This window comes from Cydia splendana, chromosome 10 (genome assembly GCF_910591565.1).
Source record: "Cydia splendana chromosome 10, ilCydSple1.2, whole genome shotgun sequence".
Taxonomy (NCBI): domain Eukaryota; kingdom Metazoa; phylum Arthropoda; class Insecta; order Lepidoptera; family Tortricidae; genus Cydia; species Cydia splendana.
The window spans coordinates 21,382,771-21,409,016 of NC_085969.1; the positions used below are offsets into that span (position 1 = coordinate 21,382,771).

Consider the following 26,246-nt stretch of genomic DNA (forward strand, 5'->3'; position numbering starts at 1 on the left):
TACATATTTATTACTAGCTGTGCCCGCGGCTCCGCCCGCGTGGAATTCGGTCTGTGTCAGTAAGCGGCTAATTTCTAATCCTAATTTCTCTCCCTCACCCCTGGAGGCGGAACTTGAAGTAAAGTTGACAGATGGATATGCTAGAGGACTGAAGTTCAGATAAAATATTTTACAATTAGGTACCACTAAATAAAACTACACAGAGTAGTAGGTGTATATCGGACGATACAGTACCTAAGCCGTAAAGGGGCCCACTGATTAACAGTCCGCCGGACGGTATCGACCTGTCAGTTGTTCGGAACTGTCAAAATTTTGTTTCTTCTTCAGACTCCTGAGGAAGACCACGTGCCCCTTGTAACCTCAATGCGTTGCGAGACTTTCGGGAATGATTCGTTTTTTTCACGCATGGTAATGCGTATAAAATGCGAGTCCCAAATCGTTTGACTCTGCAAACGACCAGTGCCGGATTAACATATTTTGATGCCCTAAGCATTTCTAGACCATAGTGCTCCCTCTCCCTAGGGTCATCAAGATTACATTGAATTTTTTTGGTTAATTGAGTGACGTTCATTGCCGCATTACAGCTGAAAATGGAAATTAATCACATCATTTTATCACGACAATTGACAGTGCCGCAGCAGTAACGTTGCAACAGTGTACCTAATGCTGCTGCAGTCGCCACCCGAATGTCACCTTAACATATCTTAGAATGTTATTGAAAACGCGAGCGAAGCGAGCGCGAAAATATTTCGATATAAATCGCAATTTTATAGACAGTTGTACATTTTTACTTTTATATAGTATGGAAATCAGTCACATAATTTAATCACGAAAATTGACAGTGCTGCAGCAGTAACGTTGCAACAGAGTAATACTGCTGCAGTCGCTATAGCTTAGAAAGTGATTAAAATCGCGAGCGAAGCGAGCGCGAAAATTTTTCGATATAAAAACGCAATCTGATAGGCAGAGTTGTACATTTTTACTTTTAGTATGGAAATCAGTCACATCATTTTATCACGAAAATTAATAGTGCTACAGCAGTATCGTTGTAACAGAGTAGTGCTGCTGCAGTTGCCATATCTTAGAAATAGATTGTAAACGCGAGCGAAGCGAGCGCGAAATTTTTTCGATATAAATAGGCAATTTGATAGACAGTTGTACATTTTTACTTTTAGTATGGAAATCAATCACATCATTTTATCACGAAAATTGATAGCGCTGCAGCAGTATCGTTGCAACAGAGTAATGCTGCTGCAGTCGCCATGTCTTAGAAAGTAATAGAAAACGCGAGCGAAGCGAGCGCGAAAATTTTTCGATATAAAAACGCAATTTGATAGACAGTTAGACAGTTGTACATTTTTACTTTTAGTATGGAAGTCAGTCACATCATTTTATCACGAAAATTGCCAGTACTGCAGCAGCAACGTTGCAACAGAGTAATGCTGCTGCAGTCGCCATATCTTAGAAAGTTATTGAAAACGCGAGCGAAGCGAGCGCGAACATTTTTCGATATATTATTAATTTATTAAATCAACATAATTATTCAATTATTTTTGTTGCTATCCGTGTCTTCTAAACTTAGAGTTAATTTGGCAAAATCTTTCCTCGGTAGCTTATTCATGTCACAACGTATTAAATTCAGCGCCATCTGTTAGTTTACCAGGGTACTCAATAGTGGTAGCACATATTTGAAAAAGTTTGCCCCTCCTTCCTAAGTAGCGCCATAAGATTCAGGGGCAAACTTAAGTCAATCGAGTGTTGTGACTACCCCCCCTTTTAGGGGTTGAATTTTTATAGCCTATAGCCTGGCCGGGGATTTTCTCGACAGATTAGTAATGTTTTCATCAAAATCCGTTCAGCCGTTTTCACGTGATGCGCGTTCAAATAAACAGACAAACAGATAAACAGATAAACAGACAAACAGACAAAAATTCTAAAAACTTTTGGAACGTGTTCTGTTATCGATTCTAAGTATCCCCAGCCAACTTTTTTTCAAATATCTTCCATGTACAGACTTTCGACCGTCTTCAGCTTTATTATATGTATAGAAGATTAATGCTTTGTAACATTATGAAAAAAAAAAAACAAATTATGACAACTAAATATATGACTTAATTTATGTCTATATTAATACTATGCACTGCAATACTTCGAACAAAAAATACTTATGGATATCAAGCAGCTGACATAAAATTTTATGCAAATTAAATTAATGACTAAAAAGTATGACATAACTCATTTATGACAAAAACTCAGTTATGCTCAGGAATAATTCTGACTAAAGATTTTTATGACTTACAATTTTATGCATAAAGTGTTATGACAATTAAAAATATGACAAAAGTTGTTATGCGACCAGAGGGAGTCCCGATTAATCCTTGAGGAGTCAGTTTCAAATAACAAATGTATATTGTTTCTCGGCTTCAATGATCTTTCTTGATTATTGGGGGCCTACCGCGAACACTGAAGTTCACAAACTGCGGGCATCTTCCTCTTTTCCTCCAAATAAGGCGTAATTAGAATGACAGAGAAAGATGCCCGCTAGTTGCGAACTTCGGGGTTCGCGGTAGGCCCTCTTACCCTGCTCAACGCGTGAATCTAATTACCAAGGGTTAGGGGTCAGTCTCAAATGGCAAAATATATTAAGTGTTTTCTCAAATGCCCTATGCCGACCCTACTCAAATGTGAACCTAATTAGAAGGTACCAGGGATCAGTTGGTCAATAAAGATTAGAGTCCGGGTACAATTTGCTAAATGTCGATTGTATTGAGTGCTTATTGTCTGTAATTCAGTGGTTGTTAACCTTTTCTGTCCAGCCGATAGTCTGGTTTATTTTGTAAGTTGTGTTGGTTTTTACAACTTTAATAGAAAAAATAGGTAAATTAACATGTTTTCTTCTAATCAAGTGTTTCTTGTCTTATAGGAGTGGGTATAGGTATCGTCGTCACGTCCTTTACTAATTAGAATTGATGTAAAAAAGAGAAAGATTTTTTGACAAGATTTTTAAGAGATTTTCAATTCTAAATAATACGATGGAATAAATACAATGGTATTTTAAAACTACAAATTAATTTGTACGAAAAACCAATAGTACCTCGTTAAATTAAGAACTGCAAAAAATACAACTCAATCAAGGCACAGTGTGTAAGCAAATTATTCAAATAGGGGCACGATTTTAGGGACCCGTAAACTACTCTCTCTACTGAAAGGTTTATCTGTAAGTATCCGTACCTAAAGTACATATTTAAAATTGTAAATTCAGTTGCTCTTTAATACTGAATATAGGATCCGCATAAATTTTATCATTTTGAAATTTTATATTTAAGTTGACCGAGATAAATGATTCTTTTTATCTATTATGTCCGCATAATAATGTTATGTATGTATGTTTGTACATTGGGCTAGCGTGGGGACTATAGCCCAAGCCCTCTCGCGCATGAGAGGAGGCCTGTGCCCAGCAGTGGGACGTATATAGGCTGAATTATTATTATTATTATCTATTATGTCACTAACTCTGACATAATATGGAATAAAAAAATCTAAATAAAAACGCCAAAAGAAAGGCTTTTTTGCAATATTTTTGACAGCGTTTGATTTAATAATTTATTTGTATTTTATGAGTGAAATATGAGCCCAGTATTTATGTTGGTCTATCCCAAAAAAATGTGGTTTACATTGCTATTATGAAGATAAACTATGTAACCATGTAGTACCTAACTAATATTTTACGAATTTTTTGGAACGTACAATAAAGAATGTGTGCTATATGTAATTTTATCCCCTTACTCATATCAAAAAAATCAAAAAATCAATCAAAAATATACTTTATTCATGTAGGCCTAGCAACAAGCTCTTATGAATCGTAATTAATCTTAATCTAATTATCAGAGCAATTTATTGATGTTAATATTATTCCATAATAAAATTGGATTATTATACATATCAAATTTAACACTAAGAATAATAAACGCGCTACAAACCTCAATTAGCTAATAATCGTTTGTCCTTATCTGTTATTTTGACTTATTTATTTGTATGAAAAGGATAAAACATAATTTAACTGAATCAGGTCCGTCAAGTTTTATTAATAAGGAGGTTAGTCGTTAAACCTAACCTACCACATCCCGTTTCGCGCTTATCCATTTTCATTTGCACGACGTAAATTCAAAAGCATGCATCACCAACCCGGGCAGAGCGTTGATTGAACGTGATTGTAACTGTTTTATTAAGGGCCAAAGGTTGTCGTCAGCTGGCTGTTTCCCGTCGACAATGTTTCTGCGGAATGGACGGTTGCATTAAAATGTTGCCGATTTCTGGAAAATGAATAAAATGTATTTTGGGAGTGTGAACTGAGAGTTACACTTTTAAAATATTTATAGAGGTAACAGTACGTCTACCATCAGTTTTTACATTGACATATACGCTCACGTCTACGTAAATTACTTTCTATGCATCTCGCTCGTACTCGCATATTAGTGCAAGCGAGATGTACAGAAAGTAAATTACGTAGACGTGAGCGTTATGTCAATGTCAAAACTGATGGTAGAGGCTCAGGTTCGAGTCTCGGGTTGTGTATTGACCTTTATAATTGGTATAAATATTTACTAAATCAGTCAGATATTTTTGCATTGCAAGGCTCACAACAAAGCAGCCTTAATTTAACATAATACTTTACTTGATAAAGAGCGATCTCTTCCAGACAATCTTATATAATTTTAATAAGTTTTAGTTTCTTGGGAGTTTCATAGTTAAAATATTGAACCAAAGTTAAAGTTCCACTTAGGCACGAAGCTTTGAGTTACAAGACCTAGTAATGCTCAATTAATATTCAGGTCACATCTTCTGCTCCTAGTCCTAGGACGTACCTACTAAGATGATATAGGTACTAAGAAATTTTTACTGCGATATATGTATTTTTGGAAGATCCTTTTATATGAGCACTAGTTTTGCCCGCGACTTTATCTGCGTGAAATGATTACACAAAACCTTAACAAATATAGCTTTCTCAAGAATCACTCTATTCTATATACTTCTACAAACAAAGAGACGCGGCGGGGGACTTTGTTTTATAATTATAAGGTGTAGTGAGTGATGTAAGTGAAAGTGAAACTAAGTAGAGTCGGACCAAGAAAAGTCTGCAGCGGATTTGATAGCCCACGCAGTGCAAGTGTCATTTATACGTCATAATTTCATAGAAGTTTGACGTTTAAAATAACACGTGCACTGCGTGGGCTATCAAATCCGCTGCAGACTTTTCATGGACTGACTTTAAAATAGTAAATTAACGAAGATGGCGCCGTAAATGCATAAGATGTAATGTTCTTCAAGATAAATATACAATACTGTATTAAAAAAATACAAGTTAAACTGTATAAAAAGACTCACCTATCACACATACATTCAACAACATGCATGATATTGATATAATGCTAATTCTATACGTACGGCTGAAAACAAAACGCTACAACAGAAATTAACCCCTTTTTAGCAAAAAGGGCGTGTCCGGGTCGCCATGGCAACGCCCCGCCCACGGAAGGGTGAACAGATGCGCAGGAGTTCAAGCGATGACAGATAAGACGTGACACTTTGTATCTGACATTTCGTTGCGTTTCTTTTGTTTGCTTGTTCTTTTTTTAATCGTCCTCCCCAGTCCCTTAACTTAGATGTTTATGTATTCCATTAAAATTAAAGTAAAAATATTTTGCAAGTACCTAGGCCTCAAGTGCTGAATCGCAAGTGGCTTAGAAAAAATTATAAAGTGGAAAAATTACTGTCGTGGGTGAGACTTGAAACGCGACGCAGTCGTTTTTCTGCTTGTTAAAAAATAATTTTGATTATTATATTAGTTTTACAATAGATGTCGCTAGTGCAAGCACGTACTGCTCGCCCTTAGCACAGAATAAATAATAGTATGTACAGTCGCCATCAGATATATCGGAGCGGCCAAGGTGTTCACAATATCTGAACACGCGCTCTAACGCCCTGACAATAGAGGCGTGTTCCGATATTAGTGAGCACCTTGGCCGCTCCGATATATCTGATGGCGACTGTACTACCGTACACAAAGAAAACTTCCTACAAAAGTGAAGTTTGATAGCGGTTCAAGGTCGAATCATGCTGTCCCTTTTTAATATATGGCATTATCGCTTTTGGCTATTTAGGGTTGTCAAAATCCAAGCCCTTATCTTATCTGTGGTCGTGCACGCAAAGAGACGTCAAGTTGGGTCAATCCTAATAATTGCTCAAAGCAATGCTGAGCCGAACGGAGCCGAGTTTGCCCGAAGGTAGGAGTTTCGCACCCCTGTCCTTTAGTTGGTCAAAGATGCCTAGTCTTTCTAAACTTGCTGACTGTACGTAATATGCCATTTACGTACAGTCAGCAAAATTATTAGTAGAGATGCCTCGAATATTCGGTAACTATTCGGTATTCGGCTTATTCGGCCACTTTGCCGAATATTCGGTAAGTATAGTCGCCAAATAACGTCCCCTTTTTGTAAAATTAAAAAAATATTACGAGTAGAGTAATAAATAAAACATCAAACTTTAGGTAAACATTTCTTAATAATCAAAAACTAAATCAACTTACTTTTTCTACAAAAACAGCTTTTACAAAAATTGAAAATATAAGATTTTTATTGGCTCCTAATTACGTCCCGGGGACGATATTGAGATCACAATAATCAGTACGTAAACTTAAATTGTATTTCTAACAATAATTATCAGTAATCATTATTGTAATATCTAATCAGACTTTTATTAATCATCGGTTTAGTTTAAGTAATTTTAATTCTCAAAACCAATCACACAAATAAAATTAGCTCTTGGATTAACACAATCAACACAATCCTCATGCATCCATTGGAAAAATTTTGTGCACCTTATCCATTTCTCTCCCTTTTTATCTCGAGAAAAACTTTTATGACAAACTGGGCATTCAGCGTCATCATCGTCACTATCTTCTTCGTCAGTAGAAACTAAAATTGGGTCGTCATCATCAGACGTATCCTCATCAGAAGATAGATTCTTATGTTGCTTTTTGGTTTTCTTTTTGTTGTTTCCTGTCGTATTTTTTTTTACATTTCTAGCTCTTTTTTTTTCCTGCTTTTCTTTCTTCTTTTTCCTTTTTTTTTGTTTTCTGCATCTATTATTTCTTGTTTATGCGGTGAAGCCGTGACTACCATGGCTTTACCTCGCCTAGTTGACGTTGTAGGTGGCTCAACCACTGTAATAGGTCGTATGTCAGCTGGAACTATAAATGGAGATGAAGAATTGCTTAACCGTGGTGATGCAGTTGGTGTTCTTGGTCTTGAGCTTGTGAAATCCAAAGGAACGGGGAGATCATTTACCACAGATGCCGCGCTGTTTGCATTGGTAGAAAGAGGAGTGTTTGGTGAGTCAAAGAAAATGTTTTCATTGAGTGGAAATATTCCTGTTTTCCGGAAGCCATGTACAACTGTATCAATTTTACATGCTTTTGCATAAGCTCTCCCAAATATTTCCCCAAGTTGGTAGTGAGTAACGACCCGTCCTGGATGGTTTGTTAACCAACGTTCTATTTCTGGGGCATAAAAAGTTTTCAACGGAAACATAAATGAAACGTCCAAAGGTTGCATATGATCAGTTGAATGAGGTGGTAGGCAGACTACAGACACGCCATTGTCACGTGCAATGTCAATCACGTCTAAATTTCTTATGTGGCTGTAATGACCATCCAACACCAGCAAAACAGGGTCCTCTTTTGATGGTTTTACTATAGATACAAAATGTCTCAGCCATTTTGTGAACAACTCAGGCTGAATCCACCCCGACGGATGACATCCACCAATGGTGCCTGGAGGTGCTCCATCAAGTAGTTCCGCTTTCATATTTTTTCTTGGAAACACCATTAATGGAGGAATGAATTGACTTGAAGCTGACATACAAGTCACAATAGTCATTAAGGCTCCCCTTTCAGCAGACGATAATTTGTGAACTGCTTTCTTGCCATGACCGTAAGGATTTCTTTTTTTAAATATCTCAAGACAGGAGCTACATTCCACCGCCAAACTTTTGCAATGGCTGACTGACGTAAGTAACTTTAGATTTCAAGTATTTAAACTAGATGGCGTTACTTAGAAAAAGAGAAACCGATGGGGACGAAATTAGGCTTGGGGACGAAATTTGGCGACTGTATCGTATTCGGCCGAATGTAGCCTACTATTCGGCCGAATACTGAATATCTATTGCACCTACCTAAAAAGAAAAAACCGGCCAAGTGCGAGTCGGACTCGCGTTTCTAGGGTTCCGTACATAAGTCCGACTCACGCTTGACTGCACATTTCTAATAGGTTTTCCTGTCATCTATAGGTAAAGAACTATTTTGTGTATTTTTTTCACAATTTTAGACCCAGTAGTTTCGGAGACAACGGGGGGGGGGATGGTAATTTTTTGGCTATTTTCTGAAATAACTTCGAACCTATGTATTTTAAAATTATAAAAAAACCGGGCAAGTGCGAGTCGGACTCGCGCACGAAGGGCTCCGTACCATAATGCAAAAAAAAAAAACAAAAAAAAAAGCAAAAAAAAAAAACGGTCACCCATCCAAATACTGACCACTCCCGACGTTGCTTAACTTTGGTCAAAAATCACGTTTGTTGTATGGGAGCCCCATTTAAATCTTTATTTTATTCTGTTTTTAGTATTTGTTGTTATAGCGGCAACAGAAATACATCATCTGTGAAAATTTCAACTGTCTAGCTATCACGGTTCGTGAGATACAGCCTGGTGACAGACGGACGGACGGACGGACGGACGGACAGACGGACGGACGGACGGACGGACAGCGAAGTCTTAGTAATAGGGTCCCGTTTTACCCTTTGGGTACGGAACCCTAAAAACATGTCCATCTTTGGGTCACTAATTTACATACGTGTACCAAATTTCAACTTAATTGGTCCAGTAGTTTCCGAGAAAATAGGCTGTGACAGACGGACAGACAGACGGACGCACGAGTGATCCTATAAGGGTTCCGATTTTTCCTTTTGAGGTACGGAACCCTAAAAATTACACAAAAGATAACCAAAAACTAGGTATAGGTATTTAATATTTAAAATGTATTCTTCGAAAGTAGTGAAATACAAAGACACGTTGAGCATTTGTTGATTACAAAATATATTATATTTAACTTGGATCTAATTTGATTGACTCTAACTACATTAATTAATTCTGTTCAACATAAAAATATATCTTAGCAAACGTTGTGCTTAGTTAGCGAACAGTTTTCATAATAATTGTGACTCAAAATATTCGCATGTTATGCCGAATATTCGGTCGCCAGATATTCGGTATTCGGCCGAGCGAGGGGCCGAATATTCGGTATTCGGCCAAATTCACTATTCGGGGCATCTCTAATTATTAGCTTAACACCCCTGCATACAAATCTGAGAAATTGTAATGTGAAATAATAATGAAATTAAAATAATAATGTGTGAAAACCGCGAAAGTTTAAATCAGAACTTAAAAGCAAGCTATTGTTACATCGCCAGGTATTACAAAGTTTTACCAGTTTTTAGTTCGTGATGAAACGCAGATGGAGTCCATTAGCGATAGTTTTAATGGCCATCGTTATCGCCATCAGCAGCCGTCGGCACTTCAAAACAGATTATATTCAACATTACTCTGATCTTTCGTGATTAAGCCAGATATATTTTCTTGCTAATGACTTTATATTCTATAACTATATCATTTGAAGTTTTTATCAATGAAATATAACAACTAGAGGCTCTGTAGCGCCATTATTTTGAAAAACAAAAACTGAAAAAGCCGTATGATAAGCGGTTAAGAAATGACACTTGTAGAAGAGAACAGCCGGACATACAAAACCATTTTTCAAAGTTAAATATATCGAAAATATAGCTGTACCAAAATAATAACAGAGAAACAAGAAATTAACAACTAGATTTTTAATATCGGGAAATCGTGTATTGAGTAGAGATGCACCGGATATTCGGTTACTATCCGGTATCCGGCCTATGCGGCCGTTATTTTAACATCCGTCCGGATACCGGATAGACACCTACTATCCGGCCGGATACAAGATAGTACCTTTGCTTGATTTCGGAGTAAACAAATTGGATTTAAGAAACAGTCACGGAACGGTCATAATCATACTTGTTTATTATTTTAAAACACTTGCACGCGCACTCATTTCGAACCTAGAAATGTTGCTGCGCGAACGTTCACTACCTACTTAAGAGCCAACGGGAGTGGTCATTTCTCCATACAGACGTACTCCTCGTTTTCCTTCGTGGTTTTTGAAGCTAGAGCAATGATTTTTTCAACACAGATTAATATTGTCAATATCTGTGTCGGATTGTTTTGCTTTTTTTGATATTTTTGTTTTTTAAGGCGCTAGAGCCCTTCAAAAATGGCCAAAATGGCCTAATTGACTATGCCGCAATGAGAGGCGTGGCATTCAAAACTGATATCAATTAGCCAAAAAAGCAAAACGGTCCGACACAGATAATTTCATAATCATTTAGATTTCCAAATTTAGTTACGATTGGTTAAGTCTTGGAGGAGGAAACAGAGGAGTACGAAACCTCGATTTTTGAGATTTTTACGCAGGATTTTTCGCCTTGTCCTTATCGCTGTTCTCTGCTGCTCTTATTTTATAAACTGGAGTTTTTCACTACTATAAACCCGTTAGACCCGTAAACAATCGCACTACTTTTAGGTGCCGCTTCCGTTAGCGAGACGGGTATATTTACCTAAAATATTTAAAACTCAGCTCCTGTTTCGTCTTAAGGGTCAAAACCTGCACTATGCGCACCTCAAAATCGAAATACAGATATAGGTATAGTTCCCCCGGCCGAATATTCGGCCAATGGTAAGGCCGATCATCCGGTATCCGGTATCCGGCCAAAATACTATCCGTTGCATCTCTAGTATTGAGTAATATTAAAAGTTGCCGGTGCGGTGGGGTAAGTGTCAGTCATATTATCGTTTGTCGAAGTCAAAAATGTACCGAGAGCTTCGTCTAATACAGTGTGTAAATTCAATACGGGTGAATATATAAACCGTGGCTAGCATAGGACCTAAGAAATATAGTGTAGGTAAAAAAAAATCGGCCCGCTACGCCGCTATACCGACACAAGTTACGAGCTTTTTAAAGTAAGTGTCAAAGTTTGTTGGTGGTTATTATAAAAAGTTCGTATCTCGCAATGTCATGTCATGTTATGTTTCTTAATATTTGCAGTACATTGCTGCTCGGTAAATAAAATATGAGGTCACAATTAAGTATAACTTAAAAAAAAACTTCCTAATTAATGATAACACGCCGGATAAATGCTATATCTGTTTAATTTATCGCCCGTATTGGATTTACACACTGTATATGTATATTCCGTTCCGTCGCTGTACTGGAATCATAAGGCATCCCGGCAATAGCGTATATTTAATTAAAGTCAACCGAGATGGACCATAAAGAAACCATAATGTATTTAAGGCCATTAAAACTTTATGTTAAAGCCATTATAGTAGATTTATTATGCTCTGAACTTTCAATAGTTTTAAACAGCACTATAAAACGCGGTTGGAATCTTATTTCAGTAATTTTATAGATTAGCAAAATATTAAATTACCTGCGTTATATTTATCTATACATATAATAAAGCTGAAGACGGTCGAAAGTCTGTACATGGAAGATATTTGAAAAAAGTTGGCTGGGGATACTTAGAATTGATAACAGAACACGTTCCAAAAGTTTTTAGAATTTTTGTCTGTTTGTCTGTTTATCTGTTTATCTGTTTGTCTGTTTATTTGAACGCGCATCACGTGAAAACGGCTGAACGGATTTTGATGAAAACTTTACTAATCTGTCGAGAAAATCCCCGGCCAGGTTATAGGCTATAAAAATTCAACCCCTAAAAGGGGGGGGTAGCCACAACAAAGAATTGACTTAAGTTTGCCCCTGAATCGTATGGCGCTACTTAGGAAGGAGAGGCAAACTTTTTTCAAATATGTGCTAACACTATAGAGTACCCTGGTAAACTAACAGATGGCGCTGAATTTAATACGATGTCACATAAATAAGTCACCGAGGAAGGATTTTGCCAAATTAACTCTAAGTTTAGAAGACCCCTTTTCTAAAATTTCAATCAATCGTACGGATATCAACAAATTTAATTGAATAATTGTGTTGATTTAATAATACAACAAAATTAAACGACAGTAAATTAATTACCCCTCATTGCACAAATGCACAGTGCCATCTTTTGGGGAGCTGATTAAACATTAAGTAACCAAGAAAACTAAAAATGGGTTTAAACAGTTACGAAGTGGTAAAATAAACACATATCAACACGCGTATAATTGCATAAAATTATTTATTTTCTCCGTGGTGAATTATACCTAATCGTAATTATATCGCATCCATATCAAATACGTATCGCCTCCTTAAGCACTTAATAATGGCCACGAAGGTGGGTACTTTGAAAAAAAAACATTGACCTCTGTCATTTGCAGTGCCGGATTAACCCTTTTAAGCAAAATAAGCACTTGCTTAGGGCACCATGTCTAGGGGGCACCAAAAACTATCGAAAAATTTTTGCGCTCGCTTCGCTCGCGTTTTCAATAACATTCTAAAATGTTTATGATAAAGGTGACATTCGGGTGGCGCCTACAGCAGCATTAGGCACTCTGTTGCAACGTTACTGCTGCAGCACTGTCAATTTTCGTGATAAAATGATGTGACTGATTTCTACACTAAAAGTAAAAATGTACAACTATCTATCAAATTGCGTTTTTTTATATCGAAAAATTGTCGCGCTCGCTTCGCTCGCGTTTACAATAACTTTCTAAGATATGATAAAGGTGACATTCGGGTGGCGCTGGCAGCAGCATTAGGTACCTACTCTGTTGCAACGTTACTGCTGCGGCACTGTCAATTTTCGTGATAAAATTATGTGACTGATTTCCATACTCAAAGTTAAAATGTACAACTGTCTATCAAATTGCGTTTTTTTATATCGAAAAATTGTCGCGCTCGCTTCGCTCGCGTTTACAATAACTTTCTAAGATATGATAAAGGTGACATTCGGGTGGCGCTGGCAGCAGCATTAGGTACCTACTCTGTTGCAACGTTACTGCTGCGGCACTGTCAATTTTCGTGATAAAATGATGTGACTGATTTCCATACTAAAAGTTAAAATGTACAACTGTCTATCAAAATGCGTTTTTTATATAGAAAAATTTTCGCGCTCGCTTCGCTCGCATTTTCAATAACTTTCTAACATATGATAAAGGTGACATTCAATTTTCGTGATATAATGATGTCACTGATTTCCATACTAAAAGTAAAAATGTACAACTGTCTATCGAATTGCGTTTTTTTTATCGAAAAATTGTCGCGCTCGCTTCGCTCGCGTTTTCAATAACTTTCTAAGATATGATACAGGTGACATTCGGGTGGCGACTGCAGCAGCATTAGGTACTCTGTTGCAACGTTACTGCTGCAGCACTGTCAATTTTCGTGATAAAATGATGTGACTGATTTCCACACTAAAAGTAAAAATATACAACTGTCTATCAAAATGCGTTTTTTATATCGAAAAATTTTCGCGCTCGCTTCGCTCGCGTTTTCAATTACTTTCTAACATATGATAAAGGTGACATTCAATTTTTGTGATATGCCTGATTTCCATACTAAAAGTAAAAATGTACAACTGTCTATCGAATTGCGTTTTTTTATATCGAAACATTGTCGCGCTCGCTTCGCTCGCGTTTTCAACTTAGATATATTTGTATACTTAGATATATAACTTTCTAAGATATGATAAAAGTGACATTCCGGTGGGGACTGCAGCAGCATTACTCTGTTGAACCGTTACTGCTGCAGCACTGTAAATTTTCGTGATAAAATGATGTGACTGATTTCCATACTAAAAGTAAAAATGTACAACTGTCTATCAAATTGCGTTTTTATATCGAAAAAATTTCGCGCTCGCTTCGCTCGCGTTTTGAATACCTTTCTAAGGTATGGCGACTGCAGCAGCATTACTCTGTTGCAACGTTACTGCTGTAGCACTGTCAATTTTCGTGATAAAATGATGTGACTGATTTCCATACTAAAAGTAAAAATGTACAACTGTCTATCGAATTGCGTTTATTTATATCGAAACATTGTCGCGCTCGCTTCGCTCGCGTTTTCAATAACTTTCTAAGATATGATAAAAGTGACATTCCGGTGGGGACAGCAGCAGCATTACTCTGTTGAACCGTTACTGCTGCAGCACTGTCAATTTTCGTGATAAAATGATGTGACTGATTTCCATACTAAAAATAAAAATGTACAACTGTCTATCAAATTGCGTTTTTATATCGAAAAAATTTCGCGCTCGCTTCGCTCGCGTTTTCAATACCTTTCTAAGGTATGGCGACTGCAGCAGCATTACTCTGTTGCAACGTTACTGCTGTAGTACTGTCAATTTTCGTGATAAAATGATGTGACTGATTTCCATACTAAAAGTAAAAATGTACAACTGTCTATCAAATTGCGTTTTTATATCGAATAAATTTGTAGCGTTAATTGTTTAAAATTCGAATAGAAATTGTAAAGTTACCTTGCAGACCTCGCATCTAAATATATTTGGTCATGATATTTTGAGTTTTATTCACCAGTACTAGAGTTCACTTTTATTAGCGATTTCATCAAGATGTAGCTTTATTGAATTATATTTGGTGATATAAAGTTAGAATGTAACTGTGAGATCCTCGTATTTCAACCCGTACAAGATTAGAACCTTTTTCATGCAATGTAATTGAGTTTTTCTTTATTGATTTAAATGCCATCTAAAGGAGTGGCCATCTAAACGTTACGGTCACGTGATCGCGTTACGCTGTCTCGAGTTTATCATTTTTTCCCCACCTCAAAAAGTGCCCAGCGCCGCTAAAGAAGTTTTCACTTCAAAAATCGATCCAACAATCTTCCAAAATCACCTTTAACTCACCCCAAATACGAGGGACTACGGGGTGAGGTGGGATTTCCTGTTTATCGTCAAAGTTATGAAATGGAACTACCCAAAGTAAAATAAAAACTATAAAAACTTTTTACAAAAAAAATTAAACCGACTTCAAAAAGGATGAAATAAAATATTATCCTTTTTTATGTCTATGCGTTACCAACTGATATGTTTGAAGTCGGTGCCAAGCCAAATTTTGAAGCATACTATGACTTTGGTGCGATTCGATAAGGATTTACCTACAATAGATTGCCTTACACGGCGACAATAAACGTACTTTCTGTAGGTACAGTCGACGTTAAAAATATGTTTACACTTTTCGCCTTATTACAAAGGAGTAAGGTGCAAAAGTGTAAACATATCATTGACGTCGACTGGACCTAAGAACACACCTCAGAACACACGATCAAACCTTCTTGGCGCAGTCCGTACCATATATGTTTGTCGGCACATTAGTGTAAATATAAATGCATTTTTTTGCCGTCGTATTTTTTAAAGAGCATTTCTTACTAATGCTCGAACAGTCTATAGCACGCAAGTGTGGGATTGGGACTGAGTTATTTCACGTCTCTTATCCGGAGGACTACATTTCAAAATATAAAACAATTCAAGGAATTTACCTTCTTGCCAAATTTCACCTAAAGCGGTTCAGTTGTTTAGCCATGAAAAGGCGACAAAGAGGCAGACAGAATTCTTCACACGTTTATAATAGTTATTAGTACAGTTCTAATGGGATTTATAGCCATAAAGCTGATTATTTTTGACTGTTATTGTTACTACTTGGCTTGGCACCGACTTCAAACATATCAGTTGGTAACGCATAGACATAAAAAAGGATAATATTTTATTTCATCAAGTCGGTTTAATTTTTTTTGTAAAAAGTTTTTATTTTGCCATTTTTAGTTTTAACGCATTGTTAAGAGCGCGACGCATGTAGGGAATGCAAATCGGTTATTTTCGGTTATTTTTTGTATGGAAATTATCGGTTATTAACCGAAACCGCGGTTATTTCCATAAAAAAAATAACCGATTTGCATTCCCTAGACGCATGAATGAAAAACAGGATCATGTTTAACACTAAATTCGTGTACCTATTACTTTAGTAAATATGTAATCAGGAATTTTCTCGAATCCGTCTGGGAAATTATAATTCCTGTCAACTAAATCCATCCGCCCGCCCCGCCACTGACCCAATCCCTCAGCCCCCCGATCACTCAACCTCACAGCACATCAACCCCTGATTCAGGAACCCCTCGATCCTGAACCAGCAACCCTTCAACCGCCATTACCCGACCCCTTAATCCTTGACCCCTTAACTCCTAACCCTAACCCCCGATCAGTAGCCTTACCAGCTTACCACGAGTTTGACATTGATATATTCGCTAGCATGTGTGTAACTTACATCCTATGCATCTCGCTCGTACTAACCTTAGTGTGAGCGAGATGCATAAAAAGTTACATTTAGATGCATAAAACGTTAGCGAATATGTCAATGTCAAACTCGTGGTAAGGCTACAGTTGCAGTACATCAAATTGGTGGTTTTCGGAAGCAAATGCTCGAGTTACTATAGAAAACCCCGAAATCACTTAACACGTGCCTTTAAAAATTGAGGAGTTCCCTCAATTCCTCATGGATTCCATCATCAGACCAGAACCAAAAATAATACGGAAACACCTTGGAGGTAACTTCTTCCAAACAAAAAAAGAATTACTCAAATCGGATCACAGGTGCCGGAGTAATCGCTGAACATACTTACATTTAAAGAAATTATCATCATTATCATCAAAATAATCATCATCATCAGGTCTACTTCATCAAATTGGTGGTTTTCGGGAGAAAATGCTCGAGTTGCTTAAGAAAACGCCCAAAACACCATGCATGTGCCTTTAAAAATTGAGGAGTTCCCTCAATTCCTCATGGATCCCATCATCAGAACAGAACCAAATTAATATGGGACCAACTCGGAGGTAGCTCCTTTCAAACAAAAAAAGAATTACTCAAATCGGACTACGGATGTCGGAGTAATCGGTGAACGTACATAGAAAAAAAAAAAAAAAAAAGATAGCCACAACCGAATACAGAACCTCCTCCTTCTATGAAATTGAAGTCGGTTAAAAATACAAACGTCCGGAACACTTATTATATACACCATTCAGTTTGCATATGTAAAAATAAAATGTTATCGAGGTTTGAAACTCAGTTTTGCACCTAATAACCCCATTTTAACCTCGTAAGGCCCAAGCTATTTTTAGGACGTTTATCATATCTACCCAACGGCCTAATTTTAGGTACTTATACTAGCGGCCCAGACCTTCTACTTGCTATAAAATCTGAAATTGGCATATTTTTAGCTGAAGTCTTATTAAGTACTGTAAATGTAAGTATTATGAATAAAATTAATTTAAAATTACTCGAAAAAAAAATGTCCTATTTTTAGGTCACTGGGATTATATTTTGTGAATATTTGTTATTTTATCTAGTCACTACATTTGCAATAAACCAATGAAATAGCTGTGAATCATTAAATAAAAACGAACATACATATTTCATAATTATTTTTATTTATGTAGGTAGTACATTACAGTTGTACAAAAAATCTAAACTTATGTATTCTAAACATCAACAAAAAGCACTTTCTTCTAAAATATTATCACATCAGCCTCAACTTTGTTTAACAATTGCACTTTAGTCTTTATTAAGGATGAGATCAAGTTTCTCACATTACTTATATAAACAATTAAACACATAAAAAAGAAATTCGGGTCCTTGAATTTCCACGAGAACGGCGTGAAATGTGAGATTCTGCAGGCGTGACATTTTTAGTTCCAACCGAAGCAGTAACCATCTGGGTCTCTGGAGGAACTAGTTCATTTTCATCTTCAGATGACGAAGATGTTGAGGAGTAAGAAGGCTGATCACGTCTCGGGGGTTGAAAATCCGCATCAAATATGTCATCATCGTAATCACTTATTTCTAAGTCGGATTCGATTAGATTTAAATAATTTTCTAATTCTGCATCCCTCAAGCCTGTAACAATGCAACCCTCGGAATAAACGCCCGAAGTCCCAATTTTATGACAAAACAATTATATTGTACTAATGCAATAACATTCCATCGACTTAATTTTAGGACATCGAAATTTGCTCGCATCTCCTGCTCGAAATAAATAATAACGGAAAAACATTTTTAGTGATCGTCATAATACACAGCTTAAATAAGTATTTTTAATTAAATTTAGGTTAAAATAATTTAAGATTCTGGTGAAAAAAACGGATTTACTTACAACGTTTTCGCGAGGACGCCATCTTCCCAACATCCGCGTGCCAAAAGACTGTCATTTGATTGTCAAACGTCAAACTGACAGGTAATCATAATAGCTGCGTTCAGTTCCGCCATATTTAAGAAATAAAGGTTTCTTTACACGCAAAGATTTAGGATCGGTACATGTCAGAAGTGAATGACCTAATTTTAGGACTCTGGGCCGCTAATTGATAAATTAATATAGTTGCTTGGGCCGGAAGGACTACATTTCTCAGTCCTAAAAATAGGACGTTGGGCCTTACGAGGTTAAGGGAAATGCCATCTTGAAACTTAAGTCATTGTCAATAGAGGTGACAGCAGGGTGTCATCTATTTGAGCAATACATGTCGAGCACTAGTACCACCACTATAGTTATTAATGTTATTATTTTCATTTCATACTCAGTTATTGTGTTCTAATGGCTTTTAGCCATGGCTCGCTTTGGAAACCTCGGCACTGCTTGGCGACCTAATCCCAAATCTGATGCCGTATTCTGTCGCCAGGTATCATAAAGTACCTATCTGTATGTACGAGTATTAAATAACAGCTAGATCATCAGACAATAACAGTCGAGCAAACTCACCAACATTTTAAGTATAATAAATACTTAAAAAATACAGCCAAAAGATCCAACATTTTGAATGCTTTTAGATGCAATATTCAACCGCCATTTTGGCTACATAACACGTGCGCTTCATCAAAAGAAGTGTCACTAACTCATTTTTCAGCTAACACTATTGTACATTCCTTGAATACTTTATTTCCTTATCGATAAGGTTCAAATATACTTGGTTCCATGAATAATATAAATTTGTTCCATATTTACTGGAATTCAATCACTTTTTGTGATACGAATACGTTCCTTAAGCTAATAGTAATAAACACGTATTTTGGACAGTAAAGATTGTAGAGTTATGAGAGTGGGTGTGCCTCTTTATGGTTAATTTAGTTTTATTAATGGTTAAAGCCAGGTGGGAGACACGAGTCAATGAAAAAAGTGATCGAAAGGTGATAGTTTTTTTCGTTTTATAACTAAAACATTTTTTTTATATTTGAAAGGTTAAGAGTCAACAAGGCGCAGGCAAAAATATCTACGTTATATTTTAAAAGTTACAAAAACCTAATAGCCGCCTCCTTACAATAGAATTTACGCTCTCATTTTAAAACGACTTTCTGAAATGATATGAAACTTGACATGGACATGGTAGTTTCAGTCAAATCTCACAAAATTTTAGTATGATGTAGGTGAAAGTCTCCTGATATTTTTTTTATAAGGGCGCAACTTTCTCCTCAGGAGTATACTTTCAGAAATAATAAGGTAGTTGTTTTGTTCTCTTTGGAGACCTTTCAAAGAGACTCAGGGACGCAACTGGGGACCCAAGAGCTGGCAGTTACCTCGCTCAACGCTTCAGTCTGGCAGTTCAGCGGGGTAACGCAGCCAGCATCTTGGGGACCTTGCCACAGGGGCCTTTTTTAGATTTAGTTTAGTTTAGTTTAATTTTATTTTAGAATAGTTTGTATTTAGTTTAATTGTAATTTTAAGTTATTTTATTTATTGTTTTTTGACTTGTTTTTGTACCATATATATGAATAAACTCCAATTTCAAAATCCCCATAAGGTTGTTATTGTTCTTTTTCTGTGATGATGTGAAAAAAAAGCGGCCAAGTGCGAGTCGGACTCGCCCATGAAGGGTTCCGTAGCAGCAAGTAACATAATAAAATAGCGGTTTACGATTTATGACGTATTAAAAAAAACTACTTACTAGATCTCGTTCAAACCAATTTTCGGTGGAAGTTTGCATGCTGTAATGTACATCATATTTTTTTTTAGTTTTATTATTCTCTTATTTTAGAAGTTACAGTGGGGGGGGACACATTTTACCACTTTGGAAGTGTCTCTCGCGCAAAATATTCAGTTTAGAAAAAAATGATATTAGAAACCTCAATATCATTTTTGAAGACCTATCCATAGATACACCACACGTATGGATTTAAAGAAAAAAAAAAATTAGTTTCAGTTCTGGGGAACCCCCAAAAATTTTTTTTTTCTATTTTTGTGTGAAAATCTTAATTTGGTTCACAGAATACATCTACTTACCAAGTTTCTTATAGTTTCGGAAAAAAGTGGCTGTGACATACGGACGGACAGACAGACAGACAGACAGACATGACGAATCCATAAGGGTTCCGTTTTTTGCCATTCGGCTACGGAACCCTAAAAAACAGATAAAAAAGGTAGGAAGATCTATATATATTTCGTTTTATTTAAGTGAAAGAAAGGAAGAAAGATTTATTTTCATTCGTGATATTTAGAAATGTATTTTAGGCGACACTCTGTGTAAATAAAATCCACATTACAAAGCTCGTAGGCGGACGTCGCGTTAAGCAATCATCCTGAACAAGATATACACCGTGGGTCTCAATAACCGGACAAACTTGAACTAAATATTATAAACCTCAATAGATGTCTATGAAACACTAGAGAAAAAGTGACCAAGCCCTGGAGTCTTCAGAACCCCTAGTGTAAATGTCATTCGATAGCGAGACGGATTACGTACGCGTTTGCGTTAAGTCTCATTTTGTATGGGATTTTGAACAGCGTGCCAAGCGGGGCGTTATGGAAACTGAAATTTGGACGTTTTGTAATCTGTGTTAAACACATATAAATAAATGCCTCCTGCCTCATATGTAGAGTCATTACAGTTTAGAATAGAGGACCGTTTAAAATAGTTCCTTGTAATTTTTTTTATTACTGGCGGAAGTAAGATGTGTATATTAATATTTGAAAAACCAGTAAGGTTATTTTTTTGAATATAAAAAAACTTTCGACTATCAGAATCAGACCTATGTTGAAATCAAATTATTAAAACGCTTAAAAACTGTAATCAGGTATATCCTTAACCTCTAGGCGCCCAAAATTCTATAAAAAAGGTATCCCCATTCTATTGTAATTTGAAACTTCATTTTGACATGTCAAAATTGCATTTTTACTGGCGAGTTTTGATTCTTAAGCGGCTAGAGGTAAATGTTTGTCAGCTTCTCGGAGTAATTAACAATGGAGCCGCCATTAACAGGCGTTCTCCTCTGTCGAAAAAAGGCGGCCAATGGTCAACCATATGTCAACCATATGTATGGATTGACGTTTATCTGACATGACGTACGTATACATTTGACGTGCCCCTCCCCCGCAAAAAACGGCAGACTAGTTTGTACCGAAGATTTTAGACATGGCGTCTCCGTTGGTTATATCCTCTAAGGTCAGCTTACTTGCGACACGGTGTATAAGCTCGCGCAATAAGTAATATAAAACGTACATTTCTGTAGGGTTACCTAATGGAAGTGTCAGTAAACGTCGCAATACGTAAGATTACGGGCTTACAGACATTTTGTCGCGTAGGTGGGCTTACATTTCATATGACATGTGTTATAAAAGGTTTTTAAGGTAAGCACTTGGAAAAATGATTTTTGGTGATTAATGGTTTTTAGAAAGGTTAACTTATGTTAAAGGTAAGACTTTTCATAAAACTTTACGGGCCTGATTAAGTTAAATTATGTTTTATCCCTTTCTTACAAATACATAAGTCAAAATGACAGATAAGGATAAACGATTATTAGCTAATTGAGGTTTGTAGCGCGTTTATGAATATGGTGGTTACCCTTTTTTATTTTTATTTTTTAGGGCTCCGTACCCAAAGTGTAAAACGGGACCCTATTACTAAGACTCCGCTGTCCGTCCGTCCGTCCGTCCGTCTGTCACCAGGCTGTATCTCGTGATCTGTGATAGTGATCTGAAATTTTCACAGATGATGTATTTCTGTTGCCGCTATAACAACAAATACTAAAAACAGAATAAAATAAGGATTTAAGTGGGGCTCCCATACAACAAACGTGATTTTTGACCGAAGTTAAGCAACGTCGGGCGGGGTCAGTACTTGGATGGGTGACCGTTTTTATAGATAATGGTACGGAACCCTTCGTGTGCGAGTCCGACTCGCACTTGGCCGGTTTTTTTAGTTATTTAGGCTTTTACTACCTGGACGCCGATTCTATTTTTACCAATTTGTTACGATTGTTAACTGGTTTCGTTACGATCTTGACAATCATCTTGTAGACTCGCCCATCTCACACACGTGACACACGACTTTACTGCATCTCTACTTCTCTCCGATCGTAGCGGCTATCCGTTCCTTTGGAACAAGAGGGGTAGGGACAAGAGGGTGCGTCTGTGCTTGCGCGAGCACTTACGCACCATAATATATCCTGCCCAGCGGACTGTTTCTGGCAAATGAACACTACTTTCACTTCGTTTTGCATGCACCAATCAGCATGAACAACCTTCAAGGTCGTATCGAAATAAGATCAAATCTGTAACAAATTGTATCATCAGAATCGGGCCCCCAGGTAGCCCCCAGCTAGGGTTGCCAGATTTTTTTTTGAGTTATATAGTATTTGGCGATTTAAATTTAAAGGATCAAAAAATAAAGTATACACAGAAAAAATAAAGTATTTCTTTATTTCTTACATATTTTTTGCTTGTTCTAGTTTCAGGTTAAAATAAAGTATTTTAGCTATTTTATGTGTTTCGTCTTTCATAAAGTATACGGAGGCCAAATATAGTAAAATACTATATATTATAGTATGTCTGGCAACCCTACTCCCAGCCTAATTGAGCAAGCTCTTGGCAACAGAGCCGTGTGCATTCTGAGCACTTCCCGTAGCTCCCCGAATGTGCCGTTAACTAGTTACCTTCAAATGTCCCGGCGGTGCAAACTGTAGGGGAGGCAGGGGTAATCAAGTTGGAGCGAATAAAAAAAAAAGAGCCGATTATTTTTTCAGATTTCCATAAAATTGCGTGGGTTGATGTTTTGCGTAGCCAAATGGCTAAAAACGGAACGCTTATGGATTCGTCATATCTGTCTGTCTGTCCGTCCGTATGTCACAGCCACTGTTTTTCGAAACTATAAGAACTATACTGTTGAAACTTGGTAAGTAGATGTATTCTGTGAACCGCATTAAGATGTTCACACAAAAATAGAAAAAAAAAACAGTAAATTTTGGGGTTCCCCATACTTAGAACTGAAACTAAAAAATTTTTTTTTCATCAATCCCATACGTGTGGGGTATATAGATACGGATAGGTTTTCAAAAATTATATTGAGGTTTCTAATATCATTTTTTTCTTAACTGAATAGTTTGCGCGAGAGATACTTCCAAAGTGGTAATATGTGTGCCCCCCCCCCCGTAACTTCTAAAATAAGAGAATGACAAAACTAAAAAAAATATATATGATGTACATGCAAACTTCCACCGAAAATTGGTTTGAACGAGATCTAGTAAGTAGTTTTTTTTTAATACGTCATAAATCGTAAACCGCAATTTGATTATGTTACTTGCTGCTACGGAACCCTTCATGGGCGAGTCTGACTCGCACATGGCCGCTTTTTTGTTTAACAGTCACAATCTCACGATGAAATCCCTTCATTCCGTTGATTTTGATTTATTTAACTAAAATATTTGACATAATTAAGGATGTCTGGAAAAGATCGCTTACAGCGATAAGACCGCCTGTTGCTACCTTTATTTACATTGTAAATCTGTTATTGAATTTTTCTTTGTGGTGCAATAAAATGTACATATTTACTTTACTTTAATCATAAGTTTAACTTAATACAGGTCTGTTATGACCAAAATATGATTTAAATGTCCACGTTTCGAGTCAATTTTACCTACTATCCTTTAAGTCTTCCCTTCCTTTTCCATTCCCACTTAGCAATCCTAGATTTAAACTAACGAGAAAAACTCACTTAAATGCATTTTCTTTTAACTAGGACCAGTATTAGCACTTAGAGCTAATTCTCTTATTTCGTTAACCGTACGTTCCGCCCTACTGGGAATAAAACTAGTAAACAAGTCCGTTTCTGCCGCACCTCCCCTTCAACTGTTCCATTGAGGATACTAGAGTTGGTTAGGTGATTCTAGGAATTGCAGTGTGGACTGTGTGTTGTGTGTGTGTGTGTGTGTGTGTGTGTGTGTGTGTGTGTGTGTGTGTGTGTGTGTGTGTTACGGTCGAGCTCACAAACTTCTTTACAAGCCAACGTCGACACGACTGTACTAAATGCACTTGCTTTACTTATAATTTAAAGCGAAGAGAATTTGAGATAGAGACAGATTGTCAAAGTAAATTATGTAGCCACAGTAAATTTACTGCCATCTTTTGACAGAAGATTTAAACTGTTAGGACGCCATTTGACTTTGATCCTTATTCTTTCACTGTAATGGTAATGGTGCAATCTTTTCGAGCGATGGCGCCATAACCTTTGGCCTACTGTCGAGTTTAGTTTAGTTTAGTTTCTTTATTGGTAAAAAATATTTTACAGGTCACACAGGTACAATTGAAATAAGATAGTTATTTTACAATTCTAGATAAAAATAATACATTGGTCAAAGTTTACAAATCTCTAAATAATGAATAATGATCGTGCAATAATTGTTAATACAGTAAAATTTACATATTACAGTAGATGGCGTTAATTTCAATATTTAACAAATTAACACATATCAGTGAAAGAATAAGGATCAAAGTCAAATGGCGTTCTAACAGTTTTAATCTTCTGTCGAAAGATGGCAGTAAATGTACTGTGGCTACATAATTTACCATGACAGTAACACTCTATACACTCTATTTTCTTTGATTTTAAGTATACCTTCAATAAAATATCTTGCATAACGCATAACATTATGCTCATAATTATTGGTATCTATTTAGATTTACAAACCATGCTTATACATGCTTTTTCTTCACTCCTTAGGAATATTGTACGAGGCGAGATTATTATGGCACTCGAAGGTCATAATAATTAATTTTCACTGTTCTGGAATCATTTATAAAACAGTCGGTCTTTATTTATTTAAACTTTATTGCTCAAAATATATATAACAATGTACAAATGGCGGACTTAATACCAAATGGCATTCTCTACCAGTCAACCATAGGGCCAAACAGATACACTTAAAATTGGTGCAGAGCGAAAACAAATCAAGTACCTATGAACAGTAAGTAGTAAGTATGTAAAATGAAGTATGGTCACACAATAAAATCTGTTAATTCATGAAATCATGAAGCAAAATGGCGCTAATTTTTAGCTTGACACGGCATGGCAGTGAAAGCTAGTTATTAAATCAACGTTATGTTTATAGCGACGATCCGATAGGCTTCAATGATTAGGTGCCGGTGCCGCGCACTGTAAGTATAATTGGGAAGCAGTCGTCGGCTCCTGTTACACGCTGTATAATAACTCCGGAGGTGTAGGTTGAGCGATTCAGTTTGAGCGCTCCAGTTTTACAACAACATTAAACGACATTTACATTATTCACAACATTAAACGTTGAAGAGCGATGGCATTATACAATCGTAAATTTTTAGAACGTAGGAATAAAGTGATGTGAGAGATCCGTTTTTAAATATAGAAATAAAATATTCTAGGACGCTATATTCACAGTGTAAAAAGTAACAGTGGACCGACGCCTTTGATGTTTGCGTAAATGCCGACACAGCACAAGAACACAGTAGGGTTGTCACGGACTTTTACATATCAACAAAAACGTCAAATATTTCAAATAAGACACGCTAGCCCTGAAAGTAGTACCGAGCTACTAACAATGGCGATGTATGCAGCTCGGGTGGACGTCAACTTTGTAAAAAGATATTTTATTAAAATACAAGAAAACTGTTTTAAGAGTTTTTGAAAATTCATCCCCAAAGGTGGTGAAAAATGGGTTGAAAGTTTGTACGGAGATTAAAAACTTTTTTGAGTGCGGGACTTGAAACTTTGTACAAAGACATAATTATTATTAGAATAGAAGAAAAGTAATTTCTGCGTTTTTAAAAATTCATCCGGGGTAATAGGGTTAAAAAGGAGATGAAAGTTTTTATGGGGTTCAAGTTT

The 26,246-nt window shown here is 36.6% G+C and overlaps 1 protein-coding gene and 1 long non-coding RNA gene across 2 annotated transcripts in view; one reads left to right on the forward strand and one right to left on the reverse strand.

The window, feature by feature from the left end:
- LOC134794442 (solute carrier family 22 member 3-like) overlaps positions 1 to 26,246 on the forward strand; it is a 361,574-nt gene that overhangs the window by 194,130 nt on the left and 141,198 nt on the right. The window lies entirely within an intron of this gene.
- Positions 1 to 26,246, reverse strand: part of LOC134794467 (uncharacterized) — a 359,568-nt gene that overhangs the window by 33,261 nt on the left and 300,061 nt on the right. The window contains exon 2 of the long non-coding RNA XR_010144672.1: positions 20,043 to 20,320. This is a non-coding gene — a long non-coding RNA (uncharacterized LOC134794467). The remainder of the gene's footprint in view (positions 1 to 20,042; positions 20,321 to 26,246) is intronic.